Genomic DNA, 15,653 nt, shown 5'->3' on the forward strand with positions numbered 1-15,653 from the left:
CAAGGATCATGAATCAACAACCATCGATGAATTATATTCAAAGGACAAGATTAAATCTTTAATAGAATAATTTGATTGGTTCAAACTAAGTCATAAGGATCATGAATACAACATTCACAACCGTTGATAAATTATATTCAATGGTTCAGATTAAATCTCTTTATCATTAAATCTTTGTAATTTCATTTTTTTCTACCACACTTCCACTCCCTTAAATTAACTCCATTTCCATTTTGTCATTTTAAAAAAAGAATATTTTTCTTGTAAATAAATGAGAAGTTAGATCGGGAGTTTTCAACTCTCCTGATCTCTCTCACTCACGCCTCCGTCATCAACGCCGTTGGTCCTCCTTGTTCACCGCGCCTCCTTATTCACCGCCGCCGCATATCCTTGTTCAAGTACTCTCTTTTCACCTCTGTTCTGTGTTCACTCTTACATAACTTATTTACTATTTATGTCATTTGAAAAAATTTGAAAAAAAATGTATTTTTCTTTTCTTTCACTTTTGTTAATATTTGTATGGTTAACTCTATATACACACACATCTAGTCACAACCATGCCCACACGTGTCTTCGAACATACAAAAGGTTGGTATAGTTTGTTGTTCTTTTTTATTATTTTTGCTTTCTTTTATTATGTTTTTGTAACATTAAATAATGTGAATTGAGAGTAATTAATAATCACAAAATGAATACACGTTACTCAATGTAGAAGGCTAAGTAGATTTTTCTAAAATTAGAGAGAATATACTATTCTATTGTATTAAGTGTATTATTTCATATATCAGGTCATATATTTTTCTTATAATTTTTTTCTTGTAAAATAGGATCATGCATTGTTTATTTATAAAATTATATATTTTTACGAAATGTTAATACTTATTAAATATTTTATATAATATTATTATAAATTAATTCTGCCTTATATCATTTAAATATTGAACTAATAAAAAATGAGATATATAAAAAACAAAGTTGTATCAACGAAATGAAAAAAAAAAGTTACCTGGGTTTCTTTTTCAAACTTGTTGAATACGAAATTCTTTGAAACTTTTTTAGTCTCAATTATTAAAAAAAATTCACATGTTATAGATGTATTAACTGCTTATTTTATTTTTATACCATTATTCAATTTTTAATAAAAAATGTATCTATGGCGTATATCATTTTCCAATATCATTTTGTATAGAGTCCAAAGATGGATCTATCTAAGAGGATAAGTAGACACAACTGATTTTCAAGGCTGTGTCTCAGTGTTTAACCCAATAATAAACAAATTATATGACAAATACGATTGGGCATCTACTATATTTCAATTTAAAAAAAAATGTAAAGTATTGTTATAATTTTAAATATATTAAAATTACTTAAATAAACATAAACATTTTTTTATTAATTATTTTTATTTTTAAATGTACCTTTAATTAATTAGTTTAGTTTCAAATATAATTTTTGGTAATTAATTTAGTTTATAATAACTATTTACTCGTTTTTATATGTAGCAACAGTTGAAAAATATATAGTATTTCAACTACTCAATATTTTCCATATTTGAAATAAAATGTCAAAAGTATAACACTTAGTTTTTTATTTGTTATATATATATATAACAAGAGGTATATAATATATAATATATTATTTTATCAATATATAATGATAGATTGACAGTAGTATGTATTTCATTATTCATTGAGGGCACATGTATGGAATTAATCTTTGACTAGATAGTAATAAATTTTTTGGGTCAAAATCAGATAATAATAGATAGATGGGTGTCACTTATGGGGCAGACCCATGTTGATTTTAGCGTGAGCATCTGAACATTTTAATTTTGTTTTTTATAACTAAAATATATTAAAAGGAATAAAGAGGAATGTATACCAACGGTAACAATATTACAATAAATATTTAAGTTTTCTAGCCTTTTAGACGTTACAGCAGATCTAAGTACTTAGGAAAATTTGTTTGTTGGTTTGTACATTTTATTAGATGTTAACTTAGTCGGGATGTTTTGGTTATTCCATAATGTCTTTGCACTCTAAAATGTGGGAGTTAATTTTTTTCTTTTGTAATAAGAATTAAAAAAATATACAAAATCATTTTGAAAAATCATCATATGATCAGGAGCGGAGCTTCTCAAGAATAAGAGGCCGCGGCACCAAGAAAAAAAAAAATAGATAAAATGACTAAAATGCCCGTATTAAAACAAAAAAATTACAAGAATATCTAAACCTAATTCAGTTTTCTCTTTTCTCTTTCTTCTCTCTTCCATCCAGCCTCTCTCCTTCTCTATTCTCTTCTCTGATTCCCTCCCTCTTGCTTACAAGTTATAGCCGTCCTCTCTCCCTCTTCCATAATCAGATTTACGAATCAATCACGACAAACACGCGACCGCCTCTGCTCGCTGTGGGCCTGCGGCGGCCGCCTCTGCCTGACTGCCTCCATGGTCGTTCCGCCCGTTCGTCGCTCTCGGGCCTGTTCGCTGCAACTCTCCAGATCGCCTCTGCCTGACTGCTTTGTTCGCTGCAACTCTCAAAATGTTCGAATTTCTATTTTGTTATCGCTGATTTTTGTTAGTTGGTGCTGATTTTTGTTAGGTTTGATTTATGTTAGCATGAAATTTAAAGCTTACATTGTTAGTGTTGAGTTTGAAGCTTTGATTTGGAGTTTCAATTAGAGTTAGTGCTGATTTTTTTTGTAGAGTTTTTGTGTTGCACATAAGGTGTTTGATTTTATATCAATATAAAGTGTTTGAGTTTTTTTTTTTCTCACATAAGGTGTTTGATTTTATGTCTATATGAAGTGTTTAAGTTTTTTTTGTCTTATGTCTAAAATTTCTAAATTATTTGATATTTCACTTTATATTTATTACAACTTAAATTTTTGCTATATAATATTATTTATATATTTAATTTATATATTATATTTTTACGTCGGCCACCCCAAGATTTTCGGTCAAGCTCCATCACTGCTTATGATACAATAATCACGTAGACCAACTGACAATTGATGACATGTCTAACTTTTTTTTAGTGCTTAGTCGAAAAAATACTACTAGTATGTTGAAAATTAATGACATGAGTATTATGTAATTTTGATTTTCTACTATTATTATTTCATATTAATTTTATTTTTTATTTTACATCTGTATTTTATATGAATATAGGAAGATCTTACTAAGTATGATTGGAGAGAGACCGACCACCTAAATCCGATTAGAAATCAAAGGAGAGGAAGTAAGTTGTTTCTTATTTATTTTAAATTTCTCTAGTTTAAAATTATATATATATCCAAAAAAAATAGATAACGTATAATAGTGATTTACATATTTTTTATTTGGACACAACATCCTACCATTTATTTTACAAATTTAATGGAGGAGCATTATTGTAACTTGTTTGTTTTTATTTTATTTTATGAAAAATATTAATTTTTTTCTTTCTATTAATAATCTTTTTATTAATTAAGATTAAAAATGTTAAGTTAAGATTTCTTATTTGAGAAAGTCGATATTAACGTTCATCTAATATTTCTAACTTACCGTTGTCACATGTTTATGGTCTGATTTATGGTTCTTGCTTTGTTTTTTCGTTTCGACTTCTCATTAATATTGTTTCTAAGTTAGTTTAATCTTGCTATTTAATTATTGTTTTAATGTTTATCTTATTCATGTGTATGATTGAAAATTGGTGTCATTATTTTTATAAAATAATTCTTGTATAGTTCACGAGAATGTTTCAGTGGCCCTTGCTTTAATTAATAATATTGATTAACTAATAAACATTACTAGAATCATACTGTGGAAATTGTGGAAATTGAGAAGATAAGTTTGCGATATTTTGTTTAAAATAACATGAAATTGACAAATTATTCTTTGTTTAAAATTGTTTTAGATAAGTGAAAAATGTTTTTTTAGATAAAAAATAGTGTTTAGGTGATTAATATTCATTTTCTGTTGTTAGATATATAAATAAATTATGATATGGTTTCAGGAATTTGAGTTACAAGATTCAGTGTTCTTATTTCTCTAGGTTGTTGTTTTGCTTTTGCCATTTGTGGTGTATTAGCATTACACCACAAAGAAAATGGTGGACATCGGATTATCTTATCTCCTCAAGATATTTATAATAATCTTATCAAAACTATAAAATGAAAGGGGCATTTAAGTCCGCTACTCTTAAGTCCGCTACTCTTGAGCAAGGTACACTTTTTTCTCGTAGTATAACCTTTATTATTATACACATTATTTTTATTTTGTTTTTCTCGATTTTTTAACCTTTTGTTTTTATACGCTTTATTCTTATTTTGTTTTTCTAGGCTGATATATTTAGTCGTATCTAAGGATAACCGTCAGCCGATTCATAAATCTTACTCTAGAAGTATCTTTCAATGAGAAAGACAAAGTGCTGCACAAACAACTACAACTGACAATTAGGAGATGGATCATCTGAACATGACTTAATTTAATTTTACTGTAATCGAAGGATGTCGTATATTCTGGTTCGAATGCAACCGCTTGACAAAGGTTATGGAAAAATTGACACAGCACTGTATCATTTCGGACGTAACATATGAGAAACCTGTGAATCATATTGAACGCCATTATTAGTCTAGTATATCACGTCATAGAAAATTGAATTGGTCTATTTTAACTTCTTAACTGCTGTTATTGTTCTAGTATGCACTATTGTTTAGCATTCTTTGTTGTTGCTTTGGTGTCTTGAAGCACAACAAGATTTTATCCGATAGTGTCAATTATTAGGTGGTCTGTGACTTTAATTTGTTGCTCTTCAGGGTGTTAATAGATTTTATGTTACTCAATTTGAACTGCTTTCTGATTAATAGATTTTATATTACTGAATTTGAACTTGCTCTATGTTCAATTGCGCTCTTATAATGCAAATGCATTCTCCGGTCCAATTGCTGTTTTTGTTTATGTATTCCTTATTTATCCACGGATCAGTGTGGTTGGTTCTTTTCACATATGGAATCTATACAATTCTTCCTTTATTTTCATTAAAAAAATATCATGTTTTACTAGTGAGCTGTAAGGAACTTTTGTTCAAATAGGGAGTGTCAAGCTTTTCTTAAATTCATAGCTTTGACAAAATATTTTATAAATATGCCCAATATATTTTATGCATCTGTATGCCCTTCCGCTAGATATATTATAATACTAGTGTATTGTATTAATCTGTAACATTGGTCACTAGTATTGCAACTTATTCAAATAGTTCCATATTTTTTTTAGTGTTTGAGTCAACATACGTGATGTCAAAATATTGTGGTAAATTAATCTATGCCGTCTGGTCTAGAATATAGCGATTGCAAAGTGTATGAGCGTGACTGCAGCAGAGTATCTAGATCATCAGGTCCCTCAAATAGTCTATGTTTCCACGATGGCAATAAGCCTAGAAAGAAGTCCCCTAACAACACAACTTCAATCTACCGTGCAACACTTGACGTAGATGGAAACTTGAGATTGTATGAGCACCAATTTCACTTTGAGGGAAACAATACTACTGCTAGCTCACGCGTGGCAATGCTGTGGCAAGCACTTAACGATACATATCAAGTGAAGGGGTTTTAGTGGGTTGAACAGTTATTGCTCCTCCAACATGAGTGGTGATGCTGTCTGCAAATGTTATCCTGGTTTCGTCCCTTCCAAGACTAAAAGCAGTAATAATATGGACTGCGTACAAATGCATAGCAAAGATGATTGGCCCAAATTGACCACTTACAAATAGGGTTTGGTCGGGCTTGCTCTTTTTTAAAATGAAATGTCAATTACATTTTTCTTGTTTTGTCAATGTTGTGTGTGATTATTATTTAGCATACTAATTAAAACAATAAAAGTAACTGGATTATTTAAAAAGAATATAGTTGAAGTACCGAAAGCTCACCCACATAATATATATAAATGTACAAAATCATACAGGTTGCATGAATTGTAACAGAGATGGTCCCAAAAACATATGTTAAAGAATTGACTTATGTTACAAGTTGATTGAAATTTCAAATTATATAGTATGTCGTATTCTTCAGCAATAGGACCGTATACAGGGGGACCGATATAAACTTGTGAATGTTTTGTGCTATTAGAGAATAATTTGTGTCCCCTATGGACGAGCCATGTTTGATTCAAGGAGGCCTCAAATACTGTCCTTCCTTAGAAATCTCAAACCTCCTTCACTCAATTAATTTAGTGTCATGTCCTTCTCAATGTTTCTAATCATCAGTTGCATATAGGGATTGATATCTGGAAATGTCAGTACAACATGCGGTACTGAGTTTTCTCTCTATGCAAATTATAATGTGAAATTGAAAATAAGTCAAAAATTTCATAGACAAAACGTTGGATAAATATTTTTCTACCCATGGCTTAAATTATTGCCCGAAAGACGTACACAATGATAACATTTGCATACTACAAAATTCACGATTGAAATTTTTGAAAGATGACTATCAAACAAATCAATTTTTTTTAATATCGAAAAATTGTGATTTATTGTCAGTTGAAAAATTATTTACACTAATATATATGTAATTTTTTTTTCAAAACACATCGTAAAACTTTAAATTAGAATTTTGAATAACATACCTTTTAAAAATATTAATTTTGCTGATATTAAATTATAAGAATTTCAATTTTAAGATTTCAGTAAGTAATTCATATTTTGGAAACTTCACTTTTGAGAATGTCAAAAAATGGGAAAATGTACTCCCTCCTTGTTATGAGTAAGGATAGTTTAAGAGATTTGTGGAGGTAGGAGTAGATATCTAAGGCTCTAAGATAAAAATTTCATTCTATTGTTATATGAAACTCCTTTACAAAGTTTTGGGTAACAAGTGACTTATCGAAGACTATATTAATTTATTTTTGTTTAAATAAAATCCAAAATACTCTTAACATTGTTTATCGATAAAGTGAGAATGGTATACAATAAAATACAACATAATTTTATTTTAAAATATTTTATCCATACTTCAACGATTATACTTCTATTCTCACAAAATTTTAGACTTATTATTGGTTTTCTAATAAATAGAAAATACTTCTACCTCATAAAATTTTAAATGCGTTTTAGAAAATATTTGGATTTAAAAAAAAACTTAAAATTAAATTATTTTGAAAAACATTTATATTCTAAAACAATAAATTAGGTTATGGACAATTCTTTTTAAAAATAATGTACCAATAAACTATTTCTTAAAGTATTTTGGTAAATAATATTTTTAAATGGATAAAATGGTGGTTTGAGAGGTAATTATGGAGATGGGATAAAATTTTCCTTATTTTAGAATAAGGATCTAACAAGTAACAATTAAGAAAACTGTTCGTGACCCAAACCAAAAGAAAGCCCATTTTCCATTAAAAAAAAAGTCAATTTTTTAAAGTAAATGTTCAATCCAACTTTCTATTTTTTTTTTTTTAGTTTTTTTACTGAAATTTAATTTTCGATTTCTAACTTTCAACAATGTATTTGGGAAGTGGAGAAACAAAATCAAAAATCAAAAGAGGAATCAGCATTTACCATTTCTTATTAAAGAGGCCGAATCAATTGGCTACATGGGTCTGCCTATGTTTTTCTTACCAAGCATGGGTCTGCATGCTGTTTCATAACCCACACAATTGTTATGGTAAAAAAGAGAAAAGATGGTTAAATTTCCTCTTATTGAAGTGTACTCCTATATTTGTTTTTCATTTCAAACAAAGATACAAGTTTGATGTTCACAGGAATTGTATATTGCCAACTTCAACTTAATACAATTTCAATTCGCTAAAAAAAAATTTACAAATAAATTCATAACATCTAAGGTAATAACATAAAATGGCAAAACGCTTACAAATATGACAAAGTTTACATATATGATAAAATTAAAATGTTTGAATATATATGCTTTCGGAAATACAATGTTGATGACATCAAAGTCATTATTACATTTGCACTATATCAAAATTTATTTGCCGCTCTAAATCAAATTAATATTGTACGAAGATGAAAAATCAAAATGTTTTAAGACGAAGAGCAAAACAACGTCGCACTTGTACGACGAAATCACAAATATAAATAAATTAAAAAATATATATAGATAAAAATCATTTATTTAAATAAAAATATATAAAAATAAAGCTAAAATTGATTATTTCAAACTAAAAATAAAACTAAACCCCTTATCTCCAATAGAAAAAGGTTGAGTACAATTTACAACGTACAAAATATATATCATACAATTCAAACATACACAATTGCAATAGATTGGTACCATATTTTAATTTTTTTTATATATAAAATGACAAGTACTGCTTAAAATTTCACACGGTGTTCGAAATTTAAAATTAAAACATCATATTTAACTTAATTAATAATATTGAATTTTTATTATTTGAATTAATATTTATCTACCACCGTATTTCAATTTTGTTGCAGATAATGATTCAAAGTTTACGGTACATATTTCATTGCGTAATGTTGGGGCAAGAAAAACGTAGAGATAGGGGTGTGAAAATAATGATAAGAAATATTATTTTTGTCCAAAATTAACTATATAAATTTTGTAGGGGTATTAAAAACGTCGAGGTAGGGGTGTGAAAAAAATAATAAGAGAGATTATTTTTGTTCAAAACTAACCGTATAAATTTGGTAGGGGTGTGAAAAACGTAGAGGTAGGGGTGTGAAAATAATGATAAGAAATATTATTTTTGTCCAAAATTGAAAAGTGTAGGGAGTTATTGTACGAATTTATTTATTTTTATTTTCGCGGAAAAGTTTGTACGAATTTATTTAACACATGGTCCTTATACCCATGCTACGCACATGATAAATTACAGATCGATTAGATGTACATAATTTATCATGGTATCATTAGTTCTTTTAATTATTTTAGTATAATAATTTTGAATTAAAATTTAAAAATATTAACTTGAAAATATCATGCTAGATTTTTTTAGAATTGATACAAAAATATATAGTTAATCAAATACTCCCAAGATAGCAAGAGATTTGTACATTGCTAATTAGAGTTGCGAAATAATAAAAAATTCACAAAAAAAACAAAATAAAACTGATAGCAGTGATGTCATTAATTGAAGTAAACTATAAAAAAAATAAAAACCTCCTCAGTGATAATAGTGGCATATGGAAGAAGATTATGCTACCTTTCAATAACGCACAAAGATTTCCATGTGACGGTGAAAAAAACTTCTTGCATTCAGTTGAGTACATGGAACATTTAATCGCACAACATGCATCAAATAAAATAGAAGTCGGTAACACACAAATGCAAAACATCAGTTCAAAAAAAATTGAAGTCCCAAAACAAATAGATTTAGTTGTTTGTTAAAAAAAAATAAAAAAAATTAGCCGATACAATTTAGCAAAGGAAGATATGACAACGAAAGCAAGAACTACTGCCAAAAAATATTATGGTCATTGTCGGTACATATGAACCCATTGATTTGGGAAAAATAAAAATGACCAAACAATGGTAATAATATTGTATCCAAGCTACAAATGAAAGCAATAGAAATAAAAACGTGATTTGGTCAAATTATGAGGAACATAAAACATGCATGAACGAACCCAATATGCATAGGACATAAGAGAGAGAAAAATAGAAAAATGAGGAATAGCAAAATAAGAAAGGTCATTTTGTACAGTTAAATGGAAAAAAAATGAAACCACCATTTACATGACCACCTTTTATTTTTTTACATCATTTCAACACTTAATTTTATTTATATATTTATTTTTTATTACATATCAATCTATTACGATACTATTTTTATTACTCTATATCTATAACATCTCATCGCAAGTGTCTATTAATTTTACTTGAGTGTCAGAATAAAGAAGATGGAGGGTTTGGGGAATGTTTGGGCAGGATTATAGTGCTATTAGCTAGGCGGCAAATTTTTAAGTAAATTATTTTACTTTAATAAATAAAAGATTATTGAAATAGATTGATTTTATTCATTGTCTTACAATCAAAACACACACTCAAGATAAATTATTTTACTTGTATTAAAACAGATGTATTTATGGACATTGATAAAAATAGTTGATTATTAAACGATTTCAAAACATCAAGTCATTTGGATGAAGATTTTAAAGTATGTACTCTAAAACTTTGGAGCTAAGAGCATTTTTGGAGCTAAGAGCATCTCTAACGGTAGCCAAAATGAGTTCGTCCGCCAAATGTAGTTACGTAACTTTCAGTTTTTGGTGAGTTGTTGGAGATATGTCAAACTGTCATCACCGTTCTCTAATGAAGGAACGGTATTTTGATTATGGTTACCTTTTTTTTATTCATTTACTAATAATAATAAATAAATGATTTGTTAGTGGTAGACCCTATTTAATGAACTTGTAAGTTTACCGTTGAAATAAAAATGAATGGATTATTTTAAAATGATGTGGTAAGTTAGATCTCATTTAATGAACTCATTTTGAATTCACCGTTGGAAATGCTCGAAATATATTTCTTATCTCCCAAAGTATATAAAGTTCAATTCATTTAAAGCATTTCATTTGAAATGTAGAGTGTTATTCATCTCCCAATTTTTAAAATATGTCGGAGTTTTAGTTTTTTTTTAATGTTTGATAAGAAGAAAACAAATAACATTTAAAAAAGAACGTGATAAAAAATTACACATCTCAAAAATTAAGAGACAAAAACTTACTTTATGAATGGAATGAAAAGCAAACTTTATGAATATTTTAATAAATTAAAATTATGTTTAACTATTTTTATTATTTTTATTAATGTTATTTTTATATGCATGAAAATAATCATTTATTGAAGTTCAATAATTTACATCTCTAAATCAAATTCTTAAGGTTGATTTTTAATAGTATGTTTGGATAATATAATTAAGAATTCAAAATAATTCATATTCTTCAATTGAATTTTGTCATTTAAAGTTTGGTCATTTTTTAAAAATTTAAAGTAAAAATATAAATATCTAAGACGAGTTGTTCAAATGGGAATTTAAAAAAAAAAGAAAAAATAGGCTAAAATTGAAACTTTTGTAAATTTGAGAGACCAGTCAACAAGAAAATAAATTTATGGACCAAACCTATAAGATTAAAAGAGGAGTCAATATGAAAATTTCGAAAAAATAAATAGAAATTACTTTGCAAATTTTAAAATAAATAGGAACCAATTTGAAAGATATATTTTATAAGAGAATTTGAAGTTCTTAGCTTTAAGGTGCGTTATGTGATAAAAATATACCTTGAAAAATATTGATGGTAGTGATGAGTCTTTTATGGATCATAGTTATGATGGTGTCAGTCTATTAAAGGTGATATATGTATAAAAAAAACTATGATATTAAAGTCATTATAAAGATAAAGTGTAATAAATAAATCAAGAATAGAACACTCATTGATTTGGATAAAACCACTCTCTTTGTATAGAAAGTGATAAAAGAGCTTTCTTTTAAGCCTAACATTTTATGGAGTATATAGACCATGAGACCATGTATTCCTTTGGTCAACTTTACAAATTTGATATTGAACATAACGACGCTAGAGCGTTGAACCTATAAGATAAAGTCACTATGAAAACCAAATGGCTAAAATATTTTATATCAAATAAAATAGTATTTGAAAAAATTTAAATTAAATATTTACAAAATAATTCATGAAATTATTATTATTTTCTGTGTATCCTGCTTAAAGTGGAAAATCATGGGCTTTGTATTATGAATATGTTTATTTGAACTTTGCAGCTATACTACCTCTCAATATTTCTAATAGTCTTCTCCATTTGGATTGTGACATTAGAAAACGTGAATAATATTTTCTTCATCCCACACCGATTCATTTATAAAACAAAATTGTTTTAAAATGAATAATCATTTTAATTTTTAATTAATTTTTTTCTTTAATTTTTGTCATCTGATTAATATTATTTGCATTATTATTAATGTAATATATTCTGTTATATATTTATTATATTGATAATATTCAATATTTAACAAAAATAATTTATTAAAATTAGTATTTTATCTTTTTAATTTATATATTTTTAATAAAAAACATAATAATTAATAAATAACTCATAATCAAATATTATTAAAACAAAAACTCTAGATGTTGTTGACTTTTATTAATGAGAAAGATGTAACCCTCGTGATATTCTTAAAGACCAAAATACCTACTTGTATTTGTGGTTCATTCAAACAACCATGCATTGCCAATCACATGTCGAAAGACATTAATGAACAATTTTCTTGGTGTGATAGAGCCATTGCTATCACACTTATAATAATGTAAGAAGATCAACAATAATTATGAAGTTTTTTCATTTCATATATTTAATATGTCCTTATATAAAATATAAAGTTGTATTAATTATTGAAATTGTATTATTATATTTGATATAGTAGATTATTCCCATCATCTCTAATTATAAACACTTGTTGCATTTTTTACATACAACATTGTTAAGAAAAACAATAGTAAATTTAATATGTTAATTTTATTTTATGCATAAGTGTTTCAAAAATCTATTTACAAAAAGATATACACATTATGGATCAATTAATGTTTTTGTTGGTTTGAGCTATTGAAATTTTTACTGAGCGGTTATGTAAATTATACTATATCCTATTTATTAAAATCTATTTACATTTTTTGATGTGTTCAACTTTGACTTTTTGTTAACTAAAATATATTGATAGTAATATTAATAGAGAGTATATTTGAAGAAAAAAAACTAAAAAAATGACTTAATTATATCTAGAGACCAATTTTTTCTCTCTCTTAGAGCTTATAATTAAGAATATAGTGAATATTTTATAACTCTTACATCTAATTTTAATCCCGCATTCCACAACAAAATTAATTGGATCAACGTACCAAAGAAACTATTTTTCACTTTCTTATTATTTACTACTAGGGGTAGGAATAGGCCAGACTTTGAAAGGTCTGAGTCTGGTCTACGATTTATTTTTAAGGCATAAGTCTGGTCTACAGCTCATATGATTTTTTTTCGGCATAGTCTGGCCTGAAAGCCTATTTAAAATAATTTTTAAAAAATATGAAACAAACATCCTTTAAACTCTAAAAAATAATTTTTTGTGTCAAATAACATTTTTTTTTTCTTTTTGAAACAAACACACTCATTATTACATGTTAAACAAATATGGAACGACTACTTAGTGATTGAGTAATTGAATGACTATCGAATATGGAATGACTACCAAATATGGAATCGCTACCGAATATGGAACAACTGCTAAATATGGAATGCTCACTGAGTGATTGTCTAATTGATAAAATTTAAAATATAAAATAACATTATTAATATAATAATAAATAATATTAATAAATAATAAAATATATATAGGTCGACCTGTCAGGCCTAATAGACTTTTTTATAAACATGAGTCTGACCTATTTAAATAAATAAATTTTAAAAATAACCTGAACCTAACCTTTTTATTAAATAAGTCAGGCCATAAGTAAGTCAGGCCATAGACCTGACGGACGACCTAATTTATTCTCATCCCTACTTACTACTGTAAGCTTCGCATTCACCTCTACTTTATCTCCTCCTTACAAATAATTTCACAGAGATATCATAAAACTTTTCAAACTTGAATGCGAGATAATAACACATATATTATCTAATCTACTTTTTTTAAACTTTAATTTTGGGGTAAACTATTTACGGGTGAAATTTATCTCAAACATCAACAGAAAATGGATATCTTGTATCGTTTTTCTTTTGGGCTTTGGCTCCGCCTCGTCAATTTAAGCCCAAAGATTATTATGTTTCTGATGGGAAGATGATATTCAGAATTTGGTAATCTTCACATAGTTCCAAAAAAAAAAAAAAAATCTAAGTCTCACCATCCCAAAGTACATAAAAATATAATTTTTTTATTTATTTCTTACTATTTGATAGTCAATATTTTAGAAAAATGTAAAAGAATTTTTAAATTTTATATGAGTGTGAAATTTTTAAAATACAAAATTTTTTATAAAAAAAAATCGAAACTTTGAGTTAATGTCAAAATTTTGAAATGTAATTTTTTCAAAAGTTTCAAAAAAATTCGAAACATTTGATGAATGTGAAACTTCTAAAATGTAATTTTTTTAAAAGTTTATTTTTTTTGAAAACTTTGTATGAATGTGAAACTTGAGAAATGCATTTTTCTAATAATTTAAAAAAAAAAACATCGAAATTTTGAATGAAAGTGAAATTTTTGAAATGTAATTTTTTCAAAAATTTAAAATAAAAATTAAAACTTTAGATGAATATGAAAATTTTAGAATGCAGTTTTTTCAAAAGTTTTTAAAATATTATAAACTTTAGAAACATTCGAAATATAACTTCTTTAGAATTTTTTTAAAAAAATTTTGAAAATTAAAACGGATATGAAACTTTTGAAGTGAAATTTTTTTATAAATTAAAAAAAAAAATTATTAAAATTTTAAAATCATCAAAATAATAATTTTATTTTATTTTTACTATTAAATAATTAAGATAAAATGATATTTCATATGTTTTGATGGTAAATATAAAGAGGGTGAAGATAGATTTCTCAAAAAATAAATAATGGTTTATTATTTGAGTGATTGTATACATCGCTTAAATTGATGCTCATACACTCAAACCACACCCTTTTATAAAAAACAAAACAAAAATTTATCCAGTAATCCACATTTGTATTTATATTCTCATAAATTTTTTAAAATATTAAATATATCTTTAATCTTTTTTATTATCAAAAAACTTTTTTAAATTTTTTGGTATTATTTTTGAAAAAAATTAAAATAAATTAAAAAGTTTAGTGGGTACCGAAAACTTCTTCATATGTTTCCGGTACATGAAAACTTGTGAAAAGTTTTTTGTTACACACCAAATATATATTAAATAATTTTAAGTGTAACTTTTTTACTGAAAAACTTGAAAAAAAAATCCGAAATATATGGTGTGTACTGGACAACTTACAAAAAGTTTTTTGGTAAATTTATAATTATTTTTACAAATTTTAAATTTTATACGAAGACAAAAATATAATTTTCTTACATTTGTGGAGGTAACGGTAAAATGTGAGGAATATTGGATAAAATTTTCAAAACAAAAAAACAGCCGAAAAACTTCAAAAAGAACATATATATCTAAGACATCAAAAAAGTTTGTCAATGAACAGTTTCTATAAAAAAATTCAAATTTAAACCTTTCAAAATACAGATTTATTCTAGAAAATTTAATGTTTGAATTTTCCAACACTTTTTTTATTTAGAAAAATTTAATTTGAAATTTAAATAATATATATATTTCAATAAATTTAAATTTATTCTTTTTGAAATACATTAAAAAAAAATTGTGGGAGTTCGAGAGTCTTACCTTTTTTCTTTATAATAAAGTTGTACAAATTTAGATTTTTGATGGATTTGTGGGAGTATATTCATAGGGTATGAAGAAAAAGTTTCCTCCCATTATCTTTGTGAATCATTATCTTTCCTCATATTATATTTATAGTTTTTATTATAGGAAAATATAACAATTTATCTACCTAAAGGAGTGTTTCTAGTTCTAGCACAAAAAAGAAATGCGTAGTAAATGGGTGGCTGCTCTATCCATCGGCTATTCATTCCTTCATTTATTTGGTTAGGAGAAAGACACCTAAC

At 26.3% G+C, this 15,653-nt stretch overlaps 1 long non-coding RNA gene across 4 annotated transcripts; it reads left to right on the forward strand.

The window, feature by feature from the left end:
* The first annotated feature begins 230 nt into the window (after positions 1-230).
* Positions 231-4,861, forward strand: LOC101493533 (uncharacterized). 4 transcript variants are annotated; one of them, XR_001143970.3, is made up of 4 exons: positions 231-398; positions 3,167-3,236; positions 4,032-4,201; positions 4,318-4,861. It is a non-coding gene; the product is annotated as an uncharacterized lncRNA (long non-coding RNA). The 4 variants fall into 4 exon arrangements; XR_003472763.2 differs by lacking the exon at positions 231-398 and adding an exon at positions 1,625-2,539 and having other exon boundaries at positions 3,993-4,201; XR_003472764.2 differs by lacking the exon at positions 231-398 and adding an exon at positions 1,627-2,539 and having other exon boundaries at positions 4,015-4,201.
* The last annotated feature ends 10,792 nt before the right edge of the window (positions 4,862-15,653 follow it).

The sequence above is a fragment of the Cicer arietinum genome, chromosome 5 (assembly GCF_000331145.2).
Source record: "Cicer arietinum cultivar CDC Frontier isolate Library 1 chromosome 5, Cicar.CDCFrontier_v2.0, whole genome shotgun sequence".
Classification (NCBI taxonomy): Eukaryota; Viridiplantae; Streptophyta; class Magnoliopsida; order Fabales; family Fabaceae; genus Cicer; species Cicer arietinum.